This window comes from Dendrobates tinctorius, unplaced genomic scaffold (genome assembly GCF_039654945.1).
Source record: "Dendrobates tinctorius isolate UK_male_01 unplaced genomic scaffold, ASM3965494v1 ptg000011l, whole genome shotgun sequence".
Classification (NCBI taxonomy): Eukaryota; Metazoa; Chordata; class Amphibia; order Anura; family Dendrobatidae; genus Dendrobates; species Dendrobates tinctorius.
The window spans coordinates 7,361,718-7,385,996 of NW_027361679.1; the positions used below are offsets into that span (position 1 = coordinate 7,361,718).

A 24,279-nucleotide genomic window follows, 5' to 3' on the forward strand; every position below is an offset into this window, starting at 1 on the left:
GGAGTCCCTGGTCCCGGGACACCCGACAACAGAGTCGTGACAGAAGATATGACAGTTTCATATGATATAAAGTAGTCAGTGTACAGCTTGTACCAGTTAATAACAGTGTAACAGTTCCTCTAAATAACTAAACCCACAGCCACTAATGCCTAAATTGCTTGCAACAAAAGTCAGTAAGTGAAAATCGCCAAATTCTACCCAAAGTGTCAATATTTTGTTTGGCCACCATTGTTTTCAAGCACTGCCTTAATTTTCTTAGGCATGGAGTTCACTAGAGCTTCACAGGTTGCCACTGGAATCCTCTTCCTCTCCTCCATGAGGACATCAAGGAGCTGGTGGATGTTAGAGACTTTCCATTTGAGCTGATCAATAGGGCTTAGGTCTGGAGACATGCTTGGCTTGTCCAGCATTGTTACCCTCAGTTTCTTTAACAAAGCACTGGCCATCTTGGAGGTGTATTTTGAATCATTACACTGGTCAACAGCATTTTTGGTGCCAAAGATATTTCATCGAATTTAGGGTATTTTTGGGGTGCTGATTCTGAATATGTCATCAGTTTTGCCAGATTGGCTCAAGTTTTTGAGATTTTTGGTATCTTATTTATAGCACTTGTTGGTAAATGCGACGCATCATCTCATTAATTTCTTTGGATTAGTACTTGAACTGAGCAGTTCTCAATATAGTTTTGTGTTAATTAGTGTTCTAAAAGTTTGTTCATAGCTTGATTTTTGCACTAACTTTATGTTGTTGTCTGTTTTCCAGTGAAAAGCATGAACTCATCAAGAAGAAGTTGTCTTAACGATCCAGACTCATTCTGTTACATTTGTGGTGAATACACACTGCCAAAACATAGAAGAAACATAACAGACTTCGTAAAAAAAGTGTATTTTGCCTATTTTGGGGTTATGCTTGGGGACCAAGACAAGTTTTGGGCACCACACATAGTGTGCAAAGCATGTATCGAATTATTACGAAAATGGAGCAAAGGACAAAGAAAAAGCTTCAAATTTGGTGTTCCAATGGTGTGGAGAGAGCCAAAAAATCATCATGATGACTGTTATTTATGGTAAACACAGGTACAGGCACATCTTCACAATGAGGGACAGGCCTTCTTGCAGATTCCATGTTACTCCCATTTTCGTTTCTTATGCTTATTGAATCCTTGCACTTGCACTGCACAGAAATAACAGTCATCATGATGATTTTTTGGCTCTCTCCACACCATTGGAACACCAAATTTGAAGCTTTTTCTTTGTCCTTTGCTCCATTTTCGTAATAATTCGATACATGCTTTGCACACTATGTGTGGTGCCCAAAACTTGTCTTGGTCCCCAAGCATAACCCCAAAATAGGCAAAATACACTTTTTTTACGAAGTCTGTTATGTTTCTTCTATGTTTTGGCAGTGTATATTCACCACAAATGTAACAGAATGAGTCTGGATCGTTAAGACAACTTCTTCATGATGAGTTCATGCTTTTCACTGGAAAACAGACAACAACATAAAGTTAGTGCAAAAATCAAGCTATGAACAAACTTTTAGAACACTAATTAACACAAAACTATATTGAGAACTGCTCAGTTCAAGTACTAATCCAAAGAAATTAATGAGATGATGCGTCGCATTTACCAACAAGTGCTATAAATAAGATACCAAAAATCTCAAAAACTTGAGCCAATCTGGCAAAACTGATGACATATTCAGAATCAGCACCCCAAAAATACCCCAAATTCATTAAAATATTTTGGACACCAGAAAAAAAAATTTTTTTCGTTGACCTGTGTTATCATTAGAGTTGAGCGACTTTGGTCGGATCGGGTTTCGTGAAACCCGAATGAAACAAAATAAGTTTCAGATGAAACTCGTCCGACTAGAGCAAAACAAAGTCGGAGTTTCGTCCGACTTTTATTTCCCATTGACTTGCATTGGGGTCGGGTTTCGGACGAAACTCCGACTTTGTTTTGCTCTAGTCGGACGAGTTTCATCTGAAACTTATTTTGTTTCATTCGGGTTTCACGAAACCCGATCCGACCAAAGTCGCTCAACTCTAATTATCATGTTAGAATACTGCCCTGCTGCCAGTTTCTGATGGGTGGCATATTCATTGTTCCTTCAATGATATGTAGCTCCCCACAGCCGGCAGCTCTCATGCATCCCCAAATTGTAAAACTACCACCACCATGCTTGACTGTAGACAACACACACTTGTCTTTGTACTCATCACATGGTTCTGTCACACATGCATGACACCATCTGAGCCAAATAAGTTTATCTTGGTCTCATCAGACCAGAGGACATGGTTCCAGTAAGTCACATCCTTTACTCTGCTTGTCTTCAGCCAACTCTTTGCAAGTTTCCCTGTGTATCTTTAGCCTAGGCCATCTTCTAATTCTTTTTTTTTTCAGATCCTCAAGGTGATGTTTGTCATGAGGTGCCATGTTGAACATTTAGTAGTGACCAGTATGAGATAGTGTGAGATAACACCAAGTTTACCACACCTGCTACCCATTCACACCTGAGACTTTGTAAGACAAATCAGTCACTGACAAAGGAGAGGGAAAGTGGCCAATTGGCAAAATTTGGCCATTTTTACTTAGGGCCCCGTCACACATAGCGATCTCGCTAGCGACATCGCTGCTGAGTCACAAGTTTTGTGATGCAACAGCGATCTCACCAGCAAGATCGCTGTGTGTGACACCTATCAGCGACTGGCCCCCCTGCCGGTATCGCTGATCGCTCTTGGAAAGCGCTGGAAATTTCTTTGATCGCTGGTCTCCCGCTGGCCAGCATGCATCGCTGCGTGCGACAGGTGGGAGACCAGCGATCAGCTGGTAACTAAGGTAAACGCAGGGTTTCTAAGCACCAGGCGGAGCTTAGAAACCCGATGTGTACCTTAGGGTTCCCTGAAAAATGCCCACAGGAAAATTGCCCACAGGAAAAATGGCCACAGGAAAATTGCCCACATAGAAAAATGCCCACTCGGAAAATTGCCCACACAGAAAATTGCCCACACAGAAAATTTCCCTCATGGAAAATTGCCCACATGGAAAATTGCCCACACGGAAAATTGCCCACACGGAAAATTGCCCACACGGAAAATTGCCCACACGGAAAATTGCCCACACAGAAAATTGCCAATTGCAGCATCACAAAATTTAAGATCTATGATTTTTGATGTGCAAGGTGAGAATGTTCACATGATATGTGATTAACTTGTGATTTACAGTTGATCTAGTGCAAAACTGCAAAAATGAAGATCTGTGTTTGTAGCAGTCTGTCATTATCAGCAATAGATAGAGTCTGCTTTACTCCTCCCACCAGCCCAAAACAGCAGCACATGCAGAACCAGCAGCAGTGTGATCCAGAGGAGCTATCACTGCTATCAGTACTCACAAAAGTGTCACTGTATTATCTGTGGAGTTACATGGGACTGCAGGTCAAATCTAATTCATTATCATCTCAGTGGGAGCCCACCAAAAGCAGGGAGCTGCTGGCAGAGATAGTTGTTCCTGGAAGCCCAGACGGCACAGCAGAAAGGTGAAATTCTGCCACTTGTACCACCTTGTGTACTTACTGAGAATGTATGTTTTTGCAGTAGTGTAACTGGAGTCCGATGGGCCCCAGTGCCAAATTTTGACCTGCCCCCCCACACACACACACACGTTGGTCAGACGTATGGGCCACTGTAGTGTTCTAAATTCTATAAATACTTACTGTATGAATTGCCCTTCATTGTGTAGTAAAATGTCCCCCATCCTGGTATATATGCCCATCATCCTGGTGAATATGTCCGCATCCTGGTATACAGTATATGTCCCAATGCTGGTATATATGGTCCCCATCCTGGTATGTATGGTCCAAATTGTCTCCATCCTGGTATATATGCCCACTTCCTGGTATATATGTCCCCATCCTGGTTTACATGGTCCCCAATCCTAGTGTATGTGTCCACATTCTGCCCCTAATGCATAATTAAAAACAAAAACATTCTACTCACCTTTCCTCTGCTCCCATGTCGCCCATTGCCTTTGGTATCCACCGCACAGCCCAGCAGCTGACATCGGAGTGTGCACAATTGTCATGCGCCGCTCCCTGTAGCTGCACCTCCGACATCAGCTCACAGCCACTGCATGTGTTGCAGTGCAGCATGTACCACAGTGCAGGGGCCCGACGGGTCTCTGCAACACCATGCAAATGGGTCGCCCTCCCTGGGCTGTGGGGTACTCGGTACCAGGCCGGTCTCTCAGAGGGAGGTGTCACAGCAGCGGTGACTCGGTCCGTGGCCCTGGGCGCCCATGTGAAAAGGGCTTTGAGTGATGAAATAAAGTTTATGAGTGATTCGTGACACCACCTGTGGTGTTCGGCAAAGGAGGTGTTAAGCCGACGCTGCAGACAGATCCTCTGGGACAGATGGTGGGGTGCAGCAGTGATGTTATAGCCCTCCACAGGCAGGGCTGTAGTCCCAGGGCAGAGTAGATGAAGAGGATAGGTGTTGAGGAAGAGGGTGCAGTGTCTGGCACAGAGATGTAGCAGTGTTGAAGAAGTTGCAGGAAGAAGGCAAGGACACAGCAGAGTGTGGTTTCTTTACCTTTACTTTGTAAGTGCAGTCCAGGGTCCAGATTACAGATGGCACAGGAGATAATTAGCCTGGAAGCAACTTACGAATCTCTCAGATGGGTTGTGTAGTCTCCTCTCTAGCGCTTACTTGAGGTACATGCAGTACTGTGTTACACTGAAGTTCCTCCTTCTTCCCTTTTGGATCTACCTCGTATGGCAGACAGCTGTAGCCCTCTATTTCTCTTGGCTCACCCGTCGCTGTTGTGCCTCCGAGTCTTAGGTGGGAATAGAGCATTTACAGCTTCCTATTCCTCTGGTTTCTGTTGCAGGACCTTCAGTATCCATACAACCGTGGAGACCAGGCTCCAGATCATGCGCTATCACTGGGAGGGAGCTCTCTATCCTCAGCTCAACCTCCAGCTTCTCTCCACACATCTATACTCGTTGCCCTCCTCACACTAACTGATTAATTTCCCCTCCTGGCCCCCAGAGAGAAACTCTTCCCCTTAGTATAGGTTCAGAGCTCCCTCTGCTGGCCTGGAGTGGGAACATTGTTGCATGACATGGTTAACTGCTAGAGAGACCCTTCATTGCTTCCAAGCCTGACATCACCCTCCCTGGAGGAAGGCAATGCCACTGTGGCGACCATGCTCCTGGGGGCACCACACATGTCATCTGGATCTGCGTCTTCAGTGAGGATGGAGATCCAGCAGAAGCAGGCATCTGTACCCCCGTGCCTGCTCATGGCCTTCATCGCTGCGACCACAGGCGTTGCACCTCTGTGTTTTTTTCTGTAGGTGAACCAATAGTCTTACCAATGTGTGTTCCCTGCACCCTGTGTTGTCTGAGTGGTGTTCTACCCGTGGGGATCGAGTGCGGGCGTTCAGTGGGATGAACCCTGGTTTTTGCGCGCTCTCGAAAGACAACCAGGTCAGCAGACAAGAGCACCCACTGACCCATGTGTCTCCATAGTGATGTCACTGACCAACAGGGGAGCTGGAAGTGGTAGAGCAGCGCTGCTCTCCCATTGATTTCGGTGGCAGTGAATCTGGCGCCTGCACTTCTTTCCCTGTCCACTTATGACTACCAAGAGTAAGAATGAACAGATCCTACGTAGTTATGTATCATACACATAAACTGCAGGTGTAGGCAGGCATAGGATGAAAGAAAATGCAGAATGGATTTGAATAAGGGTCTCTAGGCTCATACACACCACACTGAGAGTGGAATTATTTTTAGCACAGTGGACTGACAGCTCGTAAGAACAGAATCTGCACTCTGGGACCAGGTATATGTGACCCGAACCTGCAGAACCCGAAGTAAGCTGGGCCCAGAAACCTGTGGTGAAATCCATTTCCTTTGCTGCTTGTGTTGTGCTGTATTGTATTTCAATGGAGCCCATGGAAGTCACCGGGCTTTCCTTGTTGACATTATTTCACATGTTCCTTCCAGCGCATCCCCACCCCCATTGTTTCAAATTGGCAATCGGGTCATTCCTTTTGGTACGACCCCAGTGAACAATGGCTTTCCTGCTGTTCCAGCCAATTGTGTTTTGGTTAGTTAAAGCATGTACTTTAATAGCTCTATCCCCATATTTTTTAATTTCTTTTCAATAAAAGTGTATTTTGAGTTCATCTAAAGCAGAGGTCTCAAACACGCGGCCCGCATGCGGCCCCTGAGGCAGTCATATGCGGCCCGCGGTGCACCACATGTCTCACTCCCTGAGGCAGGTAGAAGGGGGAAGGCACGCATTCAGGAGCATGCTATGGCTGCTCTGTGTGCACAGGACCTGTGATGAGGTCACAGGAGGGGGAGGAGTCAGGGGTCACCTGATCAAGGGCCTCAGTGTGTGCAGGACGCTGCTGTCTGTGTCTGTGCTGGTTGCCATGGTGCTGGATGCGGGTAAGTTTATGTGGGGGGGCAGGAGGGGTTTACAGGGTGGATGTAGTAGTGCTGTGTGTGTACAAGGTGTACGGAGCAGAGCCGTGTGTATACGAGGTGTACAGAGTGGAGCCGTATGTGTACAAGGTGTACGGAGCGGATCCGTGTGTGTACGAGGTGTACGGAGTGGAGCCGCATGTGTGTACGAGGTGTACCGAGCGGAGCCGCATGTATATGAGGTGTACGGAGCAGAGCCGTGTGTGTACGAGGAGTATGGAGCAGAGACGCGTGTGTACGAGGTGTAGGGAGCAGAGCCGCATATGCGTATGTACGAGGTGTACGGAGCGGAGACGAGTGTGTACGAGGTGTACAGAGCGGAGCAGTGTCCGTACGAGGTGTACAGAGCGGAGCCGCATGCGTACGAGGTGTAGGGAGCGGAGCCACGTGTGTACGAGGTGTGCGGAGTGGAGATGTGCGTGTATGAGGTGTGCTTAGCGGAGATGTGCATGTATTTTGGCATGGGGGGCCCATTTGAAACTTCGCACCAGGGCCCATAACTTTGTAGTTACGCCACTGCTCACGCTAGAAGAGAGGAGGAGTGTGCCGCTCGTAGTGGCTGTGGCCCTGCGTGATGACATCCCTCTGGCGCTGTGTAATGACATTGCGCCAGCGCGCAGAGAGCGGATGCGAGACTTTCCCCCATTGCTGGATTTTACAGGTGACTGTGGGTGTACAGCGAGATGATAGCGCTGGCTCACATGCAGAGCCGACACTATCATCCGCTGAGGTAAGCTGTACATCGCAGCTGACAACCTATTTGAACGGCCACGATCAGTATTAGCACTGATCACGGCCGTTTAATCCCTTAGATACCGCTATCAATTGTGACTGGATTAAGTTTGAAAGGAATGCGACCCGCCAGCTTAATTTTTTTTTTTTATGTGCGGCAGATTTACTCTGCCGAGTTTGAGACCCCTGATCTAAAGTATTCTAGCCAGAGGAACAACAAAGTTATGATTTACTTGGGGTTTGAATATCTTGCATTTCATACTATCAATGCAGTGGTGACTTGGAAATGCCGACTGCATCGCTCCTCAAAGTGCCATTCAATTCTCAAAACAAAAGATGACAACGTAGTTCAAGAATCAACAGAACCTTATCATGACTCCTGCCCTCAAAAAACAGAAGCAAATGTGCTTCAGTGCTGCAGAGCATCTCACCTAGAATTCTATATTATTCTTCTGCCCTGCAGAGTATCTCACCTATACCTGTATACTATCCCCCTGTCCTGCAGAGCATGTAACCTATAATTCTATACTATTCCCTTGTCTGCAGAGCATCTCACCTATAATTCTAGATTATTCTTCTGCCCTGCAGAGCATTTCACCTATACCTGTATACTATCCCCCGTCCTGCAGAGCATTTAACCTATAATTCTAGATTATTCTTCTGTCCTGCAGAGCATCTCACCTATAATTCTAGATTATTCATCTGCCCTGCAGAGCATCTCACGTATACTTGCATACTATCCCCCTGTCCTGCAGAGCATTTAACCTATAGATCTATGCTACTCTCTGTCCTGCAGAGCATCTTACCTATAACTCGCTACTGTTTTCCTGTGGGTATTCATGTCTGTGGGCAATTTTCTGTGGGCATTTTTCACATATCATGTGAACATCCTCATCTTGCACCTCAAATATCAAAGATCTGAAACTTTGTGATGATGCAATTGGCAATTTTCTGTGTGGGCAATTTTCCGTGTGGGCAATTTTCCATGTGGGCAGTTTTCCGTGTGGGCAGTTTTCCGTGTGGGCAGTTTTCCTGTGGGCAATTTTTCTGTGGGCAATTTTTCTGCGGGCATTTTTCCTGTGGGCATTTTTCTGGTCACCGTAATAATAATAATAATAATAATAATAATTTTTATTTATATAGCACCAACATATTCCGCAGCACTTTACAATTAAGCGGGGACATGTACAGACAATAAATTCAGTACAAGTTAAGACAATTCAAACAGTGACATTAGGAGTGAGGTCCCTGCTCGCAAGCTTACAATCTACAAGGAAATGGGGGGACACAGTAGGTGAGAAATGCTTGTTAATTCAGGTCTGGCAATTATAATAGGGATTTTCATATAAAGCTGCATGATCCGGTCTTGGAGACGGAGGTGCGAGGTTCGGATTACGAGGGATGTTAGTCTTAGGTTATTTGTAGAACGGAGGGCACGTGTAGGGCGATAGACAGAGATGAGAGAGGAGATATAAGGCGGTGCAGAACAGTGGAGAGCTTTGTGGGTGAGAGAGATGAGTTTATACTGGACCCTGTAGCGAATAGGTAGCCAGTGTAATGACTGGCACAAGATGGAGGCATCGGTGAAGCGGCTGGACAGAAATATGACCCTGGCTGCCGCATTCAAGATGGATTGGAGAGGAGAAAGTTTGGTAAGAGGGAGACCGATCAGAAGAGAGTTGCAGTAGTCCAGACGAGAATGAATAAGAGCGACAGTAAGAGTCTTAGCAGTTTCAAAGGTGAGAAAAGGTCGGATTCTGGAGATGTTTTTAAGATGCAGGTGACAAGAGCGACTGAGTGATCGGATGTACGGAGTAAAGGAAAGTTCAGTGTCGAATATGACCCCAAGACAGCGGGCATGCTGCTTGGGAGTTATGGTTGAACCCTCCAGGGTTATTTCGATGTTAGGTAGAGTGAGGTTAGTAGAGGGGAGAAACACAAGAAGTTCAGTTTTAGAGAGATTTAGTTTCAGATAGAGGGAGGACATGATGCTAGAGACAGCAGACAGACAATCCTTGGTATTTTGAATTAGGGTAGGGGTGATGTCAGGGGAAGAAGTGTATAATTGGGTGTCATCAGCATAGAGATGATACTGGAACCTAAATCTGCTGATTGTTTGTCCAATAGGGGCAGTGTATAAAGAGAAGAGGAGGGGGCCTAGGACTGAGCCCTGCGGGACCCCGATAGTAAGGGGACGAGAAGAGGAAGAGGAGCCAGAAAAAGATACAGTGAAGGAGCGGTCAGAGAGGTAGGAGGAGAACCAGGAGAGGGCTGTGTCCTTGAGGCCTATAGAGCGGAGCATAGTGAGGAGGAGCTGGTGATCCACAGTGTCACGCACGTCCCTTAGAAACCCGATGTGTACCTTAGTTACCAGCTCCCTGCATCAGCGCACTGGTAACTAATGTACACAGCGACGCCACGCGCTCGGCGTCGCCGATGCTGATCGCTGGTGAAGCTGTCTGTTTGACGGCTCACCAGTGATCATGTAGCAACTCACCAGCGATCCTGACACGTTGATATCATTGTCGGGATCGCTGGTGAGTCGCTATGTGTGACGGGGCCCTTAGGTGTGCACTTTTGTTGCCAGCGGTTTAGACATTAATAGCTGTGTGTTGAGTTATTTAGAGGGCCTGGCTGCCTAAAGCTATGCTTGGGCCCCTGTTATTCCTTGTCCTTAAGTCCTTGCCCACATGGCAGGCAGCTTGAGTCTACTACAGGTGTCGCACCTTCGTGGCGGCTCCAGGCTCTAGGGTGCTGCTGTGCCGACGGGTGGTTGATGGGACTAGGAGACCTGCAGATCCCTGCCCTCCGAATTTAGCTTCTGGGACTTCTGTACCCACGCAGTCACGGACTCTGGCGTCCGGTTTCTAGCACTCAGCTCTGGGGTGAGCTTGGTAACAGCTCCAATCCCCAGGTTCTCTTTCTCTTCCATCCTCCTTCTCTCACTCTCTCACAGACTGACTAACCCCACCTCCAGGCCAGAACTTATAGGGAAGCTCTCCTGAAACCAGGTATTAGAGCTCCCCCTTCTGGTCTGAAGTCAGGAAAAGTGTTGGATGCTATTGTTACCTGGCAAGGGGAACCCTCCTTGCTTCCAAGTATGACATCACCCCCTGTGAGGGAGGGAATGCCACTGTGGCAACCGGACTCCTGGGGTGCCACATTCCCCCCTAGTGAAATTCAGTACTCCCAGACTGACGAAAACATAACAAGAACAGTTAACAACAATAAATTAAAATCTACTAAGCCATAAAAATATAAACAATTGCCAAAACTCAGAAAGAAAAACAATAACACAGTTACTGAAGCACCTAGTCCTTATGCTACAGTCCAGGAATTGTCTTTATCCGAGTACCTGGAGTTTGGATGGAGGGAACTGACTTAGCCCACTTTGTATGTTGTCCATGGGTGTGGCTACAGGGTATTTTGTAGGTGGGCCTGGTTTTTCGGCCACGCCGGCGGCTTATTTTCAAGGCCAAGTCAGGGTAACTAATTACAAGTAAGGTCCTGGCCACACAGTCCTGTGTCCCAATTGTCCTTCAACAGGTTATTACGAATATTTAAAAGTTCATACAGTAAGTGTCTGTAGGCTCTCATGCTTAACAGTTGCAATTATGCACATTATTGTAACGTCGGCGGCCATGCCCGCCGCCGTCCCACCAGCACCGGGTCCCGCCGCTGCATCTCCTTACCCAGCCTGCCGCGCTCCTCCCAGCTCACACACGCTCCCTCCTCCTTCTTCCTCTCGGGCTGCTGCAGGCCCGCACATGCGCCTCAGGTCGCGGGCGCGTGCCCGTCGGATTGCTTAACCATGCAGGGGGGCGGCTGCCGGATCTCGGCCAGCCAATCACCTGTCAGCAGGGGATATATCAGGCGTCTCCCATAAGGGGAGGACACCTGATTATCGTGTGCCTTCCCTGCACTGATCTGGCCATTTATAGCTAGTCTATAGTCTCTCCCTCTGTCTCGTGGTTCCCCTGTCCCAGCCTTGTTTGTCTCTGCCACTGCGTGCTACCTCCTGCCTCCCTACCTGTTTTTCGTCCTGCCTGGTCCTTGTTCCGCAGCCTATGTCCCCTCTGGTCTCCGTCTCAATACCGTTCTTCAGTGTCTGTACCGCTCCCTGTCCAGTTCTCCTGCCTACTGTCTGTCTGTCGTCGTAGTTGTTCCTGGTGCTAAACCGCTCCGTGCCTCCCCCCGCGCTCACCGCATGGAGTCCCGTACCATGGTTCCTGTCCGGCATCCCGGTCCTGCCTGTGGCCACTCCGGTCCTTCAAGCCGCCCCTCTTGGTTCCAGTTGTCGCGGTGTCTGACCCCCGCGGGCCTGCCCCTAACAGTCCCTGTATAGGGGTCGGTTCCACCTGGCGCGCTCGCCCCGGGGGCCTCAGTTCCGCGACCCAGAGGGTCCACTCTCGGAAGCTGCCAAATCCCTGAAGTGTCACAGTATAATCAGGCCATGGACCCCGCTGGAGCCACGGCCGCTACGCAAAAGGCATTGCTTTTCTTACTGGAAAACCAGACCCGGATAATATCCTTCATGAAGTCCATGGACACCCGGCTTTCCACCCTTCGAACGCTCCCCTGTTAGTTGGCCTCCAGCAGGAGCTCAGAAGTGTGGAAACCAGCAGAAGCTTGCGCAGCAGCGCGATGCCCAGTCCCACATCTTAAGTTACATGGCGTCTGTCGATGATCGACTAGTTTCCCTACAGTCCTCTGCGGCCACCTCTATCCAACCCCGGGATCCAGTATCTCACCCGCCCCCTCGCCTGGGAAAGCCCCCAGGTATACCGGGGATCCCAAGCTATTCTGGGGTTTCTTGAACCAGTGCAGACTCCACTTTGAGCTTCTACCCCAGCAATACACCTCAGATCGAGCCAAAGTGGCGTTTATAGTGTCACACCTTGAGGGGGAGGCTTTGGCCTGGGTGAATCCTTTGTGGGAAAGGGATGATCCTGTGGTTTCCAGAATTTTCTTGATATGTTCCGCAAAGTATTTCACGAGCCTGGACGGTTGGCTTCTACTACTGAGGCTCTTTTTAACCTCCGTCAGGGTTCCCTTACCGTGGGACAATATTCCATCCACTTCCGGACATTGCCTTTGGAACTTGGGTGGAATAATGAGGCCCTGGTTGGAGCCTTCTGGAGAGGTCTTTCTGGCAAAATAAAGGAGGAGCTTGCCGGACGGGATACCCCCACCACCCTGGAGGATCTCATATCCCTGACCACCCGTATAGATCTCCGGTTTCTCGACCGTCCTCATGAATCAGCTAGGGAGAAGAGACCCTTTAGGCTGTATCAAGCTCTCATTCCACATTCCTCCGCACCCTCTGCTTGTACCGCCCCCGAGCCCATACAGATAGACCATTTAAGATTGTCTGAGCAACGGCGCAGAGAGAGAATGACGGAAGGTCTTTGTCTGTATTGCGGGGAAGCCAACCATTTTCTGCGGACCTGTCCTGTGAGACCGGGAAACACCTCCACCTAGGCCAGGTAAGAGAGGCCTCCCTAGGTGACCCTAATTCCTCTCTGTCCCTTACCATTTTAGCTTTAATTATTCTAGGTCGGGAGCGTAGATCTGTGGAGGCGTATGTGGACTCGGGTGCGGCTGGTAATTTCATTCGGATAGAAGTTGACAAATTCCAGATTCCGGTGGTTACCTTACAAAACCCGCGTGCTATTGCCTCTGTGGATGGCAGACCACTTCCGGAGCTCATCACCATGGTTACTGCCGAAGTGGAGCTACAAGTTGGAGCTCTTCACCTGGAGAAGATAGCTTTTTATGTCCTGCCTAATTTGTCCCACGCCGTTCTCCTTGGATTACCCTGGTTTAGGTTGCATGAGCCGGTTCTTGACTGGCACTCTGGGGAGATTCTGCTCTGGGGTCATATCTGCCATGAACGCTGTCTGTTGTCGGTGGTCCGTCCCTGTCCGCTACAGGAGCCAGCCGATCTTCCGGGACTTCCCGCACCATATCACGCATATGCCGACGTCTTCAGTAAGAAGGAGGCGGATTCCCTGATGCTGCACCGCTTCTATGACTGCCCCATCGATTTGATTCCGGGAGTCACCCCTCCCAGGGGGAGAACGTACAGTTGTGGCCAAAAGTATTGACACCCCTGCAATTCTGTCAGATAATACTCAGTTTCTTCCTGAAAATGATTGCAAACACAAATTCTTTGGTATTATTATCTTCATTTAATTTGTCTTAAATGAAAAAACACAAAAAGAATTGTCCTAAAGCCAAATTGGATATAATTCCACACCAAACATAAAAAAGAGGGTGGACAAAAGTATTGGCACTGTTCGAAAAATCATGTGATGCTTCTCTAATTTGTGTAATTAACAGCACCTGTAACTTACCTGTGGCACCTAACAGGTGTTGGCAATAAATAAATCACACTTGCAGCCAGTTGACATGGATTAAAGTTGACTCAACCTCTGTCCTGTGTCCTTGTGTGTACCACATTGACCATGGAGAAAAGAAAGAAGACCAAAGAACTGTCTTAGGTCTTGAGAAGCCAAATTGTGAGGAAGCATGAGCAATCTCAAGGCTACAAGTCCATCTCCAAAGACCTGAATGTTCCTGTGTCTACCGTGCGCAGTGTCATCAAGAAGTTTAAAGCCCATGGCATTGTGGCTAACCTCCCTAGATGTGGACGGAAAAGAAAAATTGACAAGAGATTTCAACGCAAGATTATGCAGATGTTGGATAAAGAACCTCGACTAACATCCAAACAAGTTCAAGCTGCCCTGCAGTCCGAGGGTACAACATTGTCAACCCATACTATCCATCGGCATCTAAATGAAAAAGGGACTGTATGGTAGGAGACCCAGGAAGACCCCACTTCTTACCCCGAGACATAAAAAAGCCAGGCTGGAGTTTGCCAAAACTTACCTGAAAAAGTCTAAAACGTTTTGGAAGAATGTTCTCTGGTCAGATGAGACAAAAGTAGAGCTTTTTGGGCAAAGGCATCAACATAGAGTTTACAGGAGAAAAAAAGAGGCATTCAAAGAAAAGAACATGGTCCCTACAGTCAAACATGGCGGAGGTTCCCCAATGTTTTGGGGTTGCTTTGCTGCCTCTGACACTGGACTACTTGACCGTGTGCATGGCATTATGAAGTCAGAAGACTACCAACAAATTTTGCAGCATAATGTAGGGCCCAGTGTGAGAAAGCTGGGTCTCCCTCAGAGGTCATGGGTCTTCCAGCAGGACAATGACCCAAAACACACTTCAAAAAGCACTAGAAAATGGTTTGAGAGAAAGCACTGGAGACTTCTAAGGTGGCCAGCAATGAGTCCAGACCTGAATCCCATAGAACACCTGTGGAGAGATCTAAAAATGGCAGTTTGGAGAAGGCACCCTTCAAATATCAGGGACCTGGAGCAGTTTGCCAAAGAAGAATGGTCTAAAATTCCAGCAGAGCATTGTAAGAAACTCATTGATGGTTACCGGAAGCGGTTGGTCGCAGTTATTTTGGCTAAAGGTTGTGCAACCAAGTATTAGGCTGAGGGTGCCAATACTTTTGTCTGGCCCATTTTTGGAGTTTTGTGTGAAATGATCAATGTTTTGCTTTCTGCTTCATTCTCTTTTGTGTTTTTTCATTTAAGACAAATTAAATGAAGATAATAATACCAAAGAATTTGTGATTGCAATCATTTTCAGGAAGAAACTGAGTATTATCTGACAGAATTGCAGGGGTGTCAATACTTTTGGCCACAACTGTATCTACTGTCGCCAGCAGAGACCTCGGCCATGGCAGAGTACATTCAGGAAAACTTGATCATATGAAAGAGGAGATGAATAAATGAATGAAAATACAAAAGGTATAAATATATATATATATATATATATATATATATATTTATTATTACATGTAAATTCAGATAATAAAATGTTAAAATATTAGTCCTCACAATGAAAATTAAAATTTAGCCACAAGATGGCGCCATAATTAGTAAAAAGCACAATAATACACAGCCTGATGGTAACACAGAAAAATAATGAAAGTGAATATACATAAAAATATCAACAATTGTGTATATATATATATATATATATATATATATATATATATATATATATAAATCCCTTATACTATAAGTAAGGTGCATAAGTTAGCAGAAATGCGCAATACAATCAACAATTGTGTAATATGAGCAACTGTGCAAAATATGCAATGAAAAAAGTGGTGTGCACAATGTGCTACCAACTGCTCCTTTAAGGAGATGTGTAACCATGTGAACACACTGCAATTGAAATGCAAATAAGCTGTGAAAAAGTTAATACCTACAATATAACAATAAAAGAATAACGTCCACAATGTGATAACAACAGCTCCTTTGAGGGAGTGTGCAAATAAACAAACGAAGTGCAAATAAAGTGCAATTAGGCTGTGGCAAGGACAATAGCTACAAAGTGCTATGGCGACCTAGGCTTCCCTACATATGTTTCGGCGAGGATTGCCTTCTTCCAGGGGAGTGTCATGGTTCCAGCTGTCGCGGTGTCTGACCCCCGCGGGTCTGGCCCTAACGGTCCCTGTATAGGGGTCGGTTCCATCTGGCGTGCTCGCCACGGGGGCCTCAGTTCCGCGACCCAGTGGGTCCACTCTCGGACGCTGCCAAATCACTGAAGCGTCACAAATATTAACTTATTTACATTTTAGTCCTTATACCGGGCTGGGACCTGACCACTTGTAATGACCTGCCTGATCTAGTGTGGTTGCTATTGCTGTTGTGGACCTACTGTGTGCTACTGGTAGGCCTGCATCCTACTGGTAAACTAGGCAATCATCTGTGACTTCTTAAAATCACCATGGGTCTGACAGATTCACCGTTAGAAGGGGGCAGATTTTCACGTTCCACTGCAGATGTGGCATCTGCTACTAGAGCAGACGGGTCTAGAGTCTCTGTTGCTTCAGGTGCAGTAGGCTGGGGAAAGATCAGGACAGGTACTGTGATGGCTTGATTCACCTGTGTCCAAGACTGGGGAAAGTCTCCAAGAATGGTTGGGATCTTCTCTTCCACCTATTCTATGAGTTTCGGGACAGCTTGGTCTTCCTCTTTGTTTCTCAATTGGTCAGGGCATACCTTCAGATGATCCCTTGACACGGCTGCTGAGGTTGCTCCTCCATCTTTACTGACAAGGCATACCTTGGTATTATCAAAGTTTGAAGGCATGACGGTGTATGGTTCAGCCTCCCACTGATCATCCAATTTGTGCATCCTTCTCTTTCTTTTGAGGACCTGTTCTCCCGGTACTAAAGGAGTAGCCGGAGCTTGTTAGTTGTAGCTCTTTTCCTGCCTCTGCCTGGCTTGGGACAAACTTTTCTCTACACATTCTTGCACCTTGCAGTATTGTTGCTGCCACTTTGTATACCAGTCTGCATCTGGTGCTGTCATCTCAGGTGTTAAAACTCCCATGTCCAAATCAATGGGTAACTTGCCAGGTCATGCCCTCATCAGGTAGGCCAGAGTGCAGTTGGTGGAGTTTACCGGGATATGAGTGTATAGATTTACTAGATCTGGCAACTTCTCTGGTAATAGATTTCGCTTTTCCAGGGACAAGGTCTTCTATAGGTCAGTTACCACCTGGTTCATCTTCTCGCATATGCCATTTGTCTGTGGTTGGTACGACGTCGTCCTGATTTACTTGCAGCCGTACAGGTTACAGAATTCCTGGAACACTTCTGCCTCAAAGGCTGGGCCTTTGTCGGTGAGCACTTGTTCAGGGTAACCGTGCTGTCGCCAAAAGTATTCTTGAAACGCTTTGGCTGCCATCTTCGCTGTTTGGTCTTTGACAGGTAAGACTATTCAGAACCTTGAGTAATGGTCAACGATGGTCAGCGCGTAGCCAGTTCTACTCAGAGTCAATTTCACATGATCCAAAGCTATCAGTTCAAGCAGCTGCTTTGTGGTGATTGGCTGTAATGGGGCTCGTTGGCTGCTACGGTCTTTCCTGCGTAGGTTGCATGGACCACATTCTCGGCACCTCTTCTCAATGGCTTTCCTCATGCCAACACAGTAGAATCTTTCACGAAGTAGGACCTCTAACTTCTTCCACCCAAAGTGTCCTGCTCCATCGTGGTACTCCTCCAAGACCATTGGCACATCTCGCTTCGGGACTACCACCTGCCAGAAGAGTTTGCATGTGCGCGAGTTGATGTTCCTCTGACACAGCTTACCCTCATAGATAAACAGCTTGCCCTTCTCCTTTCACAAATGCTGTGCTTCCTGCGGAGCATCTGGACCAGGGTGGGAGTCAGCTTGTGCCAACAACTCCTTTACTAGGCGGACTGCCGGGTTGCTATCTTGCATCTCTGCCCACTCATGGTGTGGCAATGGGTTTAACGTGGCCCCTGGCATGATATAGCGCTTGTTCCTCGCACCCTGAGATCACTGGTCCGCACTGAGGCGGTGGAAGGCTGGTAACTCGATTTCTTCAAGTTGTTCCGGGTCTTCTCCCACGTCCGGTAAATTGGGCATCCTGGACAGTGCATCTGCATTAGCATTCATATGCCCTGCATGGTACTTGATGGTAAACTCGTAGTTGGACAGCCGGGCCATCCATTGCTGCTCCAGTGCACCCAGCTTTACTGTTTTGAGGTGGGTTAGCGGATTATTGTCCATAAAAATGGTAAACTTCGCTGAATCCAGGTAGTGCTTGAAGCGCTCCGTTACCACCCAGACTATGGCGAGGAACTCCAGTTTAAAGGAACTGTAGTTGTTAGGGTTACTTTCAGTGGGGCGAAGCTTCCTGCTGGTGTAGGCAATCACTCTCTCTCTGCCTTTCTGAATTTGTGACAGCACTGCTCCCAATCCCACATTGCTGGCGTCAGTGTATAGAATAAATGGTTTTTCATAGTCATTGTAGGCTAGGACTTCATCTCCCGTGAGAGCCAGTTTCAACCGTGTAAAGGATTCTTCTAGCCTGTTGTTCCACTCAAATGGAGGACTCTTGTTCTTTACCTTCTTGGGTTGGCCCACTAGAAGGTCTTGCAGGTGTGTGACTATTTTGGTGAAGCCCTTGATGAATCTCCGGTAGTATCCCACCAACCCAAGAAACTGCCTTACTTCATTAATGGTGCTAGGTCTTTGCCAGTCCCGAATAGCGGCGATTTTGTCAAGGTCTGGTGCCACGACTTCCATGCTTACCATATGGCCTAGGTACTGCACCTTGGGTTTCAAAAGGTGACATAACTTCGGCTTTACTTTCAAGCCAAAGTTAGACAGGGCTTCGAACACCTCGAACAGGTGCTTCAAGTGGTCTTCATAGGTTTTGGAGTAGACGATAATGTCATCCAGGTACAGCAGAACGGTTTCAGTTTTCATGTCCTAGGCGGAATTCCATTACCCGCTGAAATGTCTCTGGTGCACTGCAGAGTCCGAATGGCATGTAGTTAACCCCTTCACCCCCAAGGGTGGTTTGCACTTTCATGACCGGGCCAATTTTTACAATTCTGACCACTGTCCTTTTATGAGGTAATAACTCTGAAACGCTTCCATGGATCCTGGTGATTCTGACATTGTTTTCTCGTGACATATTGTACTTCATGTTAGTGGTAAAATTTCATTCAAATAACTTGCGTTTATTTGTGAAATAAACGGAAATTTGGCAAAAATTTTGAAAATTTTGCAATTTTCCAGCTTTGAATTTTTAAGCCCTTAAATCACAGAGATAAGGCACACAAAAAAAACTTAATAAATAACATTTCACATATCTTTACTTGACATCAGCACAATTTTGGAACCAAAATTTTTTTTTGTCAGGAAGGTATAAGGGTTAAAAATTGACCAGCGATTTCTCATTTTTGCAACACCATTTTATTTTTACGGACCACATCACATTTGAAGTCACTTTGAGGGGTCTGTATGATAGAAAATACCCAAAAGTGACATCTATCACGTCGCCGTCAGACTCGGGGCCTGCTGTTCCGCCCTCAGCCACTAGGAGGCGACGGACTGTCACGCCACCCTCGGGCTCAGGGCCTGCTGTCCAGGCCTCGGCTACCAGGAGGCGCCGGACTGACATGTCGTCGTCGAATTCAGGGCCTGCTGTCCCGCCCTCAGCCACTAGGAGGCGCCGTGGCTCGCGCCCGAGTGATGGCGGCAACAGTGAAAGGGCTTCTGCGCAGGCGTCTGGTGGACGCAGACTCCGCTCCTCTGTCAGTCATGAAGGGGTCGGTGCATCATCATCAGGTCTGGTCCTGGGGGCGGTCCTGATGACATCATCAGCCCGGGAGCCTGTGAGGGATGACCTGATCCCTCAAATACCTTGGGACTGGGCTTGCAAGCCGCCGGATATATTCTTGGTTCCCCTGCGTGTTACTGTGTGAATTGCTTTAGCTGACTGACTCTGATCTTGGCCTGGACTTCTGACTCTGCTTCTGCCTAACGATTCTGTACCTCTGCTGCCCTCCTGGTTTATGACTCTGACCTTGGCCTGGACTTCTGACTCTGCTTCTGCCTAACGATTCTGTACCTCTGCTGCCCTCCTGGTTTATAACTCTGACCTTGGCCTGAATCTGACTCTGCTACTGTCTACTGTTTTTGTACCTTGCTGCTTGACTAGTTTAGACCCGGATACCACTACGTTTTTGTCTTGTTTTTGGAACACCTTTCTGGCGACCGTCCTGCTCTGGCCACTGCTCCTATTCAGACAGCGCCTCCTGGGCTCTGCTATAAATCCAGATCCCTGTATAGGGGTAAAGGGTATCAGTGTTTCTCGGGGTGTTGGCTGGCCGCAGCCCAGACCGCAGACGGACGCCACAACATCATTCTAAAAACTGCACCCCTTAAGGTGCTCAAAACCACATTCAAAAAGTTTATTAACCCTTTAGGTGCGTCACAGGAATTTTTTGAATATTTAAAAAAAAATGAACATTTAATTTTTTTTCACAAAAAAAATACTTCAAGTTCAATTTTTTTTATTTTACCAAGGGTAACAGGAGAAATTGGACTGCAAAATAGATTGTGCAATTTGTCCTGAGTACGCTGATACTTGATATGTGGGGGGGAACCACTGTTTCGGTGCATGGCTGAGCTCAGATGGGAAGGAGCGCCGTTTGACTTTTTCAATGCAAAATTGGCTGGAATTCTGATCGGACGCCATGTCACATTTAGAGAGCCCCTGATGTACCTAAACAGTGGAAACCCCCCACAAGTGACCCCATTTTGGAAACTAGATCCCCCACGGAACTTATCTAGATATGTGGTAAAAACTTTGAACCAACAAGGGCTTCACAGAAGTTTATAACGTACAGCGGTACAATTAAAAAATCATATTTTTTTCCACAAAAATGATCTTTTCACCCCCAATTTTTATTTTCCCAAGGGTAACAGGACCCTAAAAGTTATTGTGCAATTTGTCCTGAGTACGCTGATACCCCATATGTGGGGGTAGACCACTATTTGGGTGCATGGCAGAGCTCGGAAGGGAAGCAGCGCCATTTGACGTTTTTGGCTGGAATTGAGATCGAACACCATGTCGCGTTTGGAGAGCCCCTGATGTACCAAAACAGTGGAAACCCCCCACAAATGACACCATTTTGGAAACTAGACCCCCCAAGGAACTTATCTAGGTGTGTGGTGAGCACTTTGACCCCTCCAGTGCTTCACAGAAGTTTATAACGCCCGGGCGTGAAAATAAAAAAATCATATTTTTTCCACAAACATGATCTTTTAGTCCCCAATTTTTTTATTTTCCCAAGGGTACCAGGAGAAATTGGACCCCAAAAGTTGTTGTCCGATTTGTCCTGAGTACGCTGATACCCCATATGTGGGAGAAAACTACTGTATGGGCACACGTCGGGTCTCGGAAGGGAAGTAGTGACGTTTTGGAATGCAGACTTTGATGGAATGGTCTGCGGGTGTCATGTTGCCTTTGGAGAGCCCCTAATGTACCTAATCAGTGAAAACCCCCCACAAATGACCCCATTTTGGAAACTAGACCCCCTAAGGAACTTATCTAGATGTGTGGTGAGCACTTTGAACCCCCAAGTGCTTCACAGAAGTTTATAATGCCCGGGCGTGAAAATAAAAAGATCATTTTTTTCCACAAAAATGATATTTTTGCCCCCAATTTTTCATTTTCCTAAGGGTAACAGGAGAAATTGGACCCAAAATGTTGTTTTGCAATTTGTCCTGAGTAGGCTGATACCCCATATGTGGGGGTAAAACACTGTTTGGGCGCAAGGCAGAGCTTGGAAGGGAAGGAGCACCATTTGACTTTTTCAACGCAGAATTGGCTGGAATTGAGATCAGATGCCATGTTGCGTTTGGAGAGCACCTGATGTGCCCAAACAGTGGAAACCCCCCAATTCTAACTCCAACCCTAACCCCAACACACCCCTAACCCTAGCCCTAGCCCTAATGGGAAAATGGAAATAAATACATTTTTTTAAATTTTATTATTTTTCCCTAACTGAGGGGGTGATAACGGGGGTTTGATTTACTATATTTGGTGGGTTTTTATATTTGGCAGCTGTCATACGCTAAAAGACGCTTTTTATTGTAAAAATAGTTTTTGCATCACCACATTTTGAGAGCTATAATTTTTCCATATTTTGACCCACCAAGTCATGTGGGGTCTTATTTTTTGCGGGACGAGTTGACGTTTTTATCGGTACCATTTTCGGGCACGTGACATTTTTTATTGTTTTTATTTATTTTATTCCGATTGTTTGGACGCAGAATGAACAAAACTAGCATTTCAAGAATTTCTTTTGGGGGGTGCGTTTACACAGTTCCGCGTGTGGTAAAATTGATAAGGCGGTTTGATTCTTCGGGTCAGTACGGTTACAGCGATACCTCATTTATGTCATTTTTTTATGTTTTGGCGCTTTTATGCAATGAAAACAATTTTATACAAAAAATAATTATTTTTGCATTGCCTTATTCTGCGAGCTTTAACTTTTTATTTTTTCACTGATGATGCTGTGTGGCAGCTCGTTTTTTGCGGGACAAGATGACGTTTTCAGCGGTACCATGTTTATTTATATCTGTCTTTTTGATCGCGCGTTATTGCACTTTTTGTTCGACGGTATGATGATAAAGCTTTATATTTTGCTTTGTTTTTTATTTTTATTTTTTAAGGGGTTCAATAAAGGGGTTAACTAGTGGGACAGTTTTATAGGGTGGGTCGTTACGGACGCGGTGATACTAAATATGTGTAGTTTTATTGTTTTGTTTTTTTTATTTCCAAAAAATGAATTTATTAGGGAATATTTTTATTTATTTGGCGGTTTTTTATAAATTATTTTTACACCTTTTTTTTTTTACTTTATTACAATGTCCCAGGTGGGACATAACTGTCATGTGACAGATCGCTTGTCTGTCACATCACAGATCGCTGTGACAGATCAGCGATCTGTCACAGGCAGTGCTTCCACGTGCCTGCGCTTTGCAGGCACTGAGCAAGCCGGCTCCCTGCAGGTCCCCGCCGCCATTTTGGATCCGGGGACCTGCAGGGAAGGAGACCCCCGCAGCAGCGCTGCACATTGCGCTGCTGTGGGGGTCCCAGGGAAGCACGGAGGGAGCCCCCTCCCTGCCGATGCTTCCCTAAACCGCCGGTACACTGCGATCGTGTTTGATCGCAGTGTGCCAGGGGTTAACGTGTCGGGGGCGGTCCGTGACTGCCCCTGACACATAGTGCCGGGTGTCAGCTGTGATAATCAGCTGACACCCGGCCGCGATCTGCTGCGCTCACCACGTGGGCGCCGGTTATCGCTATGACGTACTATCCCGTCCCTGGGAATTAAGTCCCAGGGCACATGGACGGGATAGTACGTCATATGGCAGAAAGGGGTTAAACTCACAGAGGCCCATTGGTGTCGTGAATGCTGTCTTCTCTTTGTCTGCCTCTGCCACGGGAACCTGCCAATCCCCACTGGTGAGATCCAAGGTAGAGAAATAGTTAGCGGATCTTAGTGCAGTTAATGATTCCTCAATTCTAGGCAACGGGTAGGCATCTTTATGTGTAATGCGGTTAATCTGCTTGTAGTGAACACACAGTCTCATGGTGCCATCTTTTTTTTTTTAATGAAGACTAATGGAGCTGCCAAGGGGCTACAACTATCTCTGATTACTCCAGCCTTCTTCATCTCCCGTAACATACTCTTGGCACATTGATAATGTGCTGGGGGTATGGGCCAGTACCTTTCTTTAATGGAAGGATGATTTCCAGTGGGGATATGGCGTTGGACCCCTCTTGTCTTCCCAAAGTCTAAAGGATGTTTGCTGAAGACCCGCTCATACTCTCGAGCTACCGGGTAAGCCCCATGCTTTTGGTGCAAAGGGGTGGAGTCAGTGCCCAACACCAATCCTCCAGCTGCCCCTCAGAGCCATTGTCCTCCACCTGGTCGGACGGAAGCAAGGGTTTTGCTGAATCTATTGCATTGTTACTAACAGTGAACAGCTTAGCAAGGGTGGCATACTGGGGCAAATAGACCTCTTTTTCCCCACAATTCAGGATGCGTATCGGTACCCTTCCCTTGTGGACATCAACTACTCCTCTGGCTGTCAGGACAGTGGGCCTACTATCAGAGTACACTGGTTCTACCAGGGCCTGGTAATCTTGACCCCTGAGGCCTATTGCTGCCCAACACCAAATTAACATTTCACTCCTGGGGGGCACTGCAATGGGGAGCGGATCACTCACTCTGACGCTGCCGACTTCACCAGACAGCTCCACCTGCTGTCTCTGCATCAGGGCCCTGATCTCCTTCTGCAGGACACGCTGCTGACTGGAACTGGCGGTCTCGGCTACCAGTTGCAACAAAAAAATAATTTCTCCAAGACAATTCTCTATTACATTAGTTATTAGAGTTATCATAGGATGGCATTCTCGTTTGTCAATATAAACTATAATCAGACCTTGTGACTGCAATTCTACTCGGCCATCCTTGATGGTCACCTCTTTATACCCCACCTGAGGCAAGGGATAACCATTGATGGCAAAGATGTCAAAGTGTTCATCTTGGTTGCGAGTAATGTCTGAATCAGCCCAATACCATTTAAAAAGGATTTATAGCATCGCTGTCACCAGGGAGCCAGTGTC

The 24,279-nt window shown here is 46.9% G+C and overlaps 1 protein-coding gene across 1 annotated transcript in view; it reads left to right on the forward strand.

Annotated features, from left to right (window-relative positions):
- The first annotated feature begins 6,334 nt into the window (after positions 1 to 6,334).
- The window catches only part of DAPP1 (dual adaptor of phosphotyrosine and 3-phosphoinositides 1), a 169,274-nt gene continuing 151,329 nt past the window's right edge, over positions 6,335 to 24,279 (forward strand). Inside the window, exon 1 of the mRNA XM_073589688.1 lies at positions 6,335 to 6,459. The gene's annotated coding sequence lies outside the window, so the exon portion shown is untranslated. The remainder of the gene's footprint in view (positions 6,460 to 24,279) is intronic.